This window comes from Triticum dicoccoides, chromosome 6A, assembly GCF_002162155.2.
Source record: "Triticum dicoccoides isolate Atlit2015 ecotype Zavitan chromosome 6A, WEW_v2.0, whole genome shotgun sequence".
In the NCBI taxonomy this organism is placed as follows: Eukaryota; Viridiplantae; Streptophyta; class Magnoliopsida; order Poales; family Poaceae; genus Triticum; species Triticum dicoccoides.
The window spans coordinates 626,594,132-626,601,206 of record NC_041390.1 but is presented as its reverse complement, the minus strand read 5'-3'; the positions used below and the strand labels follow the sequence as shown (position 1 = coordinate 626,601,206).

The window sequence follows — 7,075 nt, the reverse complement described above, 5'->3', positions numbered from 1 at the left end:
AAAGAAATACCCGTTGCATGTCCTACATCTAGAGTTTGCAAGGTCTGTTTGTTCTCTTATTTATGTTGGCAATATATGATGCGTTGTTTGGTTATTTAATTTGGCCATGCATGAAGGAAGACTTTAATTATTATTAAAATGATGTATCACGAAATATTCTACACAGCTAGCAAATTTTGCCTATTTAACTACGACCATGCCCGTGCGTTGCAACGGATATAAATATTCGAGTACGTTAACTTGTGATTTACCTTCCTATATTAATGTGATACTGTAAATAAATGTTTAACAAATTTTGCCCATGATTTACCTTATAGTTTGATGAAGAAGTTTGGTAAGTAAATCAAAGTGAAATTGGTTTAGAAGATAAGTAAAATAAGATGGTGAACTATCAGACGAGAAAGAAAGTTTGGATGAAGGGCTAATGAGAAAGGAAGTGAAATACGGACCTTACAATCTTTTTAACTATTATATAATTGGTTGGAGAAGTAGTAGGAATTTAATTGTGCATGTATGACATTCTCTTAAACAACCTATCAATCTCAACTGGTCGCAACTAGAGAGTACTAGCTTAGCCCGCGCGGCGGCACGCCGCGCCTGTCGGTAAATTGCAACTATGTAATTTACCAACTATGTAGACCGTTGTTGAAATGATAGAACTATAAACAATTATGGGATTAACAGAATATGCATTGTAGCTTTATGTATATCTTTTGCTATATATTATGTAAAGAAGACCATATCAATATATACTCCGCCACCAATGAAAGTTCAAGATGGCAAAGAAGTACATTTATTACAACCATGCATGATACATGCTGATAAACAGAATGATAAAAACTGGTACATCTCTAATAAAAGGTACTCCACCTATTAAAATTACTTTCATGTAATCGTTTTATTACAATAAAGCAAGTAGTGTAAAATTTTGGATTAGAACATATACACTTATTCATTATCTACTTATCACCTCCTGCAGGAGGTGTCCATAACGAAATAGTACAAAACTTTTGCAAATTCTCGCATACAGCCATGGGGTCGTTTGGCACCGGTATATGTGATTAGTGAATCTTCGGTCTGCGGGCGCCGAGGATACATACATAGTGGTATGATTCTGAAAGCCGTCACATATATATCTTTGCTAATATTTTAACTTGCCTTGTGAATTTCTTCTGTTGAGTGCTTATTTGCTGACAGGCCATGTTAAATTGTCACTGTTTGGTATGGGTCGCTTCATGTGAGGAACTTTTGCAAATTCTCGCATACAGCCATGGGGTCGTTTGGCACCCGTATATGTGATTAGTGGATCTTCAGTCTGCGGGCGCCGATGATACATACATAGTGGTATGATGTCTGAAAGCCGCCACATATCTTTGCTAAGATTTTAACTTGCCTTGTGAATTTCTTCTGTTGAGTGCTTATTTGCTGACAGACCATGTTAAATTGTCACTGTTTGGTATGGGTCGCTTCATGTGAGAAAATCAAACCTCTCTTTGTAGCTTCAAAGACGCAGTAATTGCATCTTTTAGGATAGGTTTTCCATTGTTTGTGCCCCGTCGATATGTAGTGTTTATGTATGTTGTTTTAATTATTTACATTGGAACTGAATTTAAAGCAAGAGAAGTATGAATAAAAAAGGAGAAATTGAGAAAATGATAGATTTATTCCCAACGTCTGTGGTGCATCTTAGAAAATAGGGGGTACATGCTGGTATCTTTTTGATAATATAAAATAAATACGGTATGTGCACTTGTAGTTTAGATCATTCTGATGGAATCTCCTGCAAGATTGGTACCTGTGCTGAAGTGATAGAGAGTCTTTGCCAATTGTTGTACCCGACCCACTGGTGGTTTGGTGCCGGTGTACGCAATGATTGGATCATCAGTGTATGGGCATTTAGGGTACATTCACAGTGGTATCGCAACAAAGAAATTGTCTCATATCTTTGCAAGGATTTTAGTTTGCCTTCTCATTTGACTGTGCGGTAACCTGTTGGTGAGCCATATTGAACTGCCGCTGATTGATTCGTTCTTGTACCTTCGCTTGTGTTGAAAGCACGCTTCTTTTTTCTACTTCAAGTGCATGATGTTGTGATCACTGATAGTGATGTTGTAGTGGGTGCATATGTGTTTTAAAGCTGCTTGAGCAGCGTTTTCTTTAGTTGTACCTTGTGTTTCAGCGAGTTCACCTGTGAATGCAATCTATTTTGTGTTTCAGCAAAACAGAACACGTCAATAATATAATTTGTTAGGTTTCAATATCTCCAACAACTTAGACATGCAGCCAGAGAAAAAAAAAATGACTACATTTTTTTAGGAAAAATGACTATATTAAATAGCTCATAAAAAACTCTATGCATTATACACATGTCAACATTAGTTGTACCGTTTCAAGAGCTATGCCCAATTGTTCTGGGCTAGAGTTCAACCGTGAATTACCCGCAAGAAAGAAGAAGAGTTCAACTGTGAAGAAAACGCAATCTATTTGAAAAGTCATTTTTTTAATCCCTATTAGGCCCTTATATATTTAGGCAGGTATGTTTATATATTTTTGGAAAGATAAGAACAGGAGATTATGAACGGTAACAGAAGCATGTAAAAGTGCTCGTTGCTTGTGCCATTGAAGGGAGAAAGACTGAGACCATATTTTGAGATATAGTATTACGGAAATATTTATGAATAAAAGTTGAGCTATGCGATTGAAGGGAAAATATCACGGGACTGCAACTCTCTTCTTATATGAATAGATTGAAAGTTTTCTCGCAAAAAAAAAAACTCTCTTCTTATATGAATGAAAGGGCCCATGTTGTTTGTGCGATTAAATTATTTTAAGTGATATACATTCTTGCGGTGTGCACATGTTCCTATGCTAATTAAGGAGAGAAAAGAGTTCTTCGCGCATGTTTGGTGTGCCTTTTTGTCAGGAATAATACACGTACTATTCATGCAACTCTTGTTTTTTCCTTCTATATTGTACAAAACGCAACTGGAAAGTTTTTGGGATGAAATTGACGGGTGCACCAAATGTAGCTAACCTGTAACCACGAATTTCTTTTACTTGAAATAAAGTCATGGAAGAGTCGATGGAGGGCATGCAGGAGTATCAAGTTTCACCAGCCAATTCAAATCCGCGGCATGTGTGCTGATGAGACAGGTGCCGCAACTGTGAGACCCAAGTCAAAGTCTCCCCCCAAAAAAATGTAAGACCAGTCCGTAGCACTCTTTCATTAAGTGTAGGATTTTCGAAAATGAGCTTGCATGAAGATCCGTGTAGAGCTTGCAGGGATAAGTGGAAAGGCCGGGCATGCAGACATAGCCGCCGCATCCAGTATATGCACTTCGAACTCATGCACATAAGTGCCCATGAAAAGGATCGGGACTGTCCTCCATTAGAGAAATTCAATTACGTGCAGTGAAATCAAACTGCTGCTCAACAGTGATCCCCGCGCATGGCCTGCATTCAGCAAGAAAACTTTACTTCCCCCTACCACAATTCGTCAAGAATCTGACTCGTGTGGCGTAGCTAGCAGGCTAAAATAAACCCTTCCAACAAACTACAGTTCGGCATAACATCACAGGAACATGCTATGTTCGAGCATGCTGCATCTAGTCATTCTCATTTGGCACGATGCCATCGAGGGGCTCACGCAGTTCGCCGCGGTGGTGCAGGTGGCTCGCAGGTCGACAGTGGCGGTGGGCGTCCAGCGTGCGGTTGACTGGTTGGGGGCAGTGCGCGGCCACGCAGACCTCACGGCGCGCACTGACACAGCAGCAACATGCAAGCAGCACGCATGCACGCGGTGTAGAGAGTGAGGAAGAGGCAACCGCCTGTGTGCTCGCCATCCCGCAGTTGACGACGATCGAGGTGGGCAAGGAACAGGAGGGCGTCGTCACGTCCGCTTTGGCTCTAGCACCTCTCCAGTCTCCATGACGACGACGCGGGGGAAAGACTCCGATGGCGCTGGATGGCAAGGCGACGGCGGCCTGGGCGAACGCAACGTCGAGCGGCGAGCCGGTGGCGACGTGACAAGGATTGGCGGGCCTTCAGCCTGAGAGGTCGCTAGCTCGTGGCCTCAGCGGGTAGGCCGGGCTCGAGGTCAAGATTGCTGGCGCATGCCTAGACGACGATGGCGCAGTCCACAAAAGCCTTCTCCCACTGCTTGGAATCCAGAGAGCTCAGGTCGTCCGAGGCGCTGACGCGGTCTTGCGCGCAGCTCCTCGGCGAGCGCGGCGCCGGATTGTAGGCTGTCCTGGCAATGGTCGCAACCTGGGCACCCCTGTGCGACGGCAAGGAAGCGTATGCGGAGACGGAAGGAGGTGCGGTCGAGCCCGTCACCGCGGCGCCGAAGCCGGCGACCATGCATTGCATGACGCCGCAGAAGAGAGTGATGACAGCGGCGGCGTGCTCCATCTCCAAGAGGCGGCCGCGCGCAGACGGATTTGAGCGACCAGAGCGACGGGGAAGAGCGACACTCCTGCAGGTGCCACCGAAGACCGTCACGGTCTGGTCGGCCGCCGCGGGCAGGCCGTCTGAGAGGAGCCAGGGTGAGCTGACGTCAGCGGAAGTTGAGAAGAGGCCCTCAAAGTTGTGGGAGACGACGTTACTGCAGTCGGAGGCAACGCTCCATGTCCGGAGGCGAGACGAAGCAGCCGAGCACAACGCGTCGGCGAGAGCGAACCACGATGGCGTGGCGTCCATGGCGGAGAGCGCACGGCGTCGGGGTGAGGACGACCCTGACGACGCCGTCCAGAACGAACAGGAGCAGGAGCAACCATCGCCGGCCGAACAATGGCACCACTAGTTAGAAAGGAGAGAGAGCGGATGGGAGCAAATGGAATGAAGACGGGCGCACGTAACAGGCAGTATTTATAGGAGACAATAGAGAGGAAGAGCAAAAATCGGAAACAGCTACCGCACAAGCTGTAGAAGGGCCCAGAAAAATGGATGGAAGCCGCAACCGACAACATAAGAAATCCAGAAGATGCGGCGGCGACCGACTCGATTGGAAGGATAAAGCAGACGTCGATCCCTCGACGCGCAGGACATGCATCCAATCCCGAACTGAGAAGGAACCAGAACATGCAGCCAATGGAGAGTTCATGACTCAATTTTTTTATGGTTTCTGGCAGAAATCAGTACGCGCACCAAACCATGTACCCGGCTATATCCCCCACTAAAGCACGTGTCGCTCACCCATTGGGTCGATTTTGACTGAAAAAACGTGGTAAACTAAACCTGGCCAGGTTTAGTATATTTAGTATTATACACATGTACATGCAAGACAAGGACCATATGAAACTGGCGCTGAATTATATGCTGCCGTTTAGATGGCAATCTTGCAGTATGTCTTGATATGCTCACTCCGTTTCAAATTATAAGATATTCTAACTTCTTTTGAATTGGATGTATATATAGATGCATTTTAGTATGTTTGTTCACGGTTTATATGTAATCCATATTGAAATACCTAAAATATCTTATAATTCAGAAGAATAGAGCCGATACTTTATTTTTCCTCTAATCGTCGCTTTATTATTAGACAATAGAAGGAAAATTGTTGCGTCATGCAATGTATACAACCAATATTCTTTGAGACCGATAATGCATAGAAGAGGCCAAAAACACACAGCAACTAATCCAGCAAAAAAGTAAAGTAGTACCACGATGTGAGCTCTATTTTTTGCTGATCAAAATAAACTTAGATGTTCGGTTGAAGGTGAGGTACTTGAAAACTCCAAATTAAGTAATGAGTGACGTACAGATCGATCAAAGTCCATAGTTTTAGTACCACGTACGGTCTATGCAGATACGCGTGCGTATATAAACTAACCTCGGAGACGACCCGCCGCCAAATCCAAACCCTAATTAAACAAGCATATGCAAGCCAGATCGTGTACTACCAACTACCAAGCCATAGCCAGATCGTTTGACAAGCGCAACCATGGTGGGATACCCGTCGGGCTTGGACACCAAGTCCACCGATCCCGAGAACCCGCGATCGCCGGCGACGGCGCTGGAACAGCGCTTGGAGAGGATGCAGTGCTTAGACAAATGCTGCTCGGTGTGCCTCATCATGTTGCTGGTCCTTGCCCTCGGCTTGACATTCGGTCTCGTCTTCGGCCTCCCCCACCGGCGCTACTCCGTCACGATCAACTCCGCCTCAGGCCTAGATCTGCCGCCGTCCAAGAACCTCACGCTCGACCCGCAGTTCAACCTCACCCTCCGCCTAGCATCGGCCAGCCCGGGCCGCGGCGCGTGCATGGACGAGGGCACCTACGTGCACGTGTCCTACCGCTGCGTCCCGCTCGCCACCAGCGCCGCCGCACCGCGCCGTCTCTGCGTCGGGCCGATGAAGTCGAGGGAGGAGCTCGTCGTCGCCAAGGGCACCGGCGTGCAGCTACCAGGGTTCCTGATGGACAGCCTCACTGCGGACCTGCGGAGCGGGGTGGAGGCGTTCAACGTCAAGGTCGGGCGATCTGCCGGGCACCACGACGCCGAGCTGGTGGCGTCGTGCGGGGTTAGGCGAGTCGGGGACACGGCCAGATGTGGTTCGGATGACACGTGCCCTGATCCAAACCAGAAAGCGAATGATGATCCGGTTATAATTTCTGCTCCAATCTTCATAATAGGACGCAGTCAGGGTCTATCCACTCAAAATCAACCATGAAGATCTGTTACAGATTGTTTAGATTTAGACAGTAATGGATGATTAAATAATTTTGCTTTCATACATTTAACAGTTAGCTATTGTTTGAACCTCTTGTCCCTTGTTTGAATCCTTGGCTAATAGAGATCGTTGTGACATCTTATTTTTGTCAACAAAACAAGCTCGAATTTACTGATTCAATAAAATACATCAAATATATTTAACTGACAAACACAATCATAGATACCTTATGGTGATAGAAACCAAAATTTATCCAAGATTTTTGTATTTCTTCATCTCACTACACCACCGCGCGAGATCTCGAATTTTTGCTTGTAGATGTTCTTCTATGCATTATGTGAAACAACCGTAGAAAGCAAAACCCACAAAGCTGCAGCACCTTCACTGTTTGGTAGATGCACATGAACT

At 45.6% G+C, this 7,075-nt stretch overlaps 1 pseudogene; it reads right to left on the bottom strand.

Annotated features, from left to right (window-relative positions):
- Nucleotides 1-4,088: 4,088 nt before the first annotated feature.
- LOC119316174 lies at nt 4,089-4,698 on the bottom strand (annotated as a pseudogene).
- Nucleotides 4,699-7,075: the final 2,377 nt, after the last annotated feature.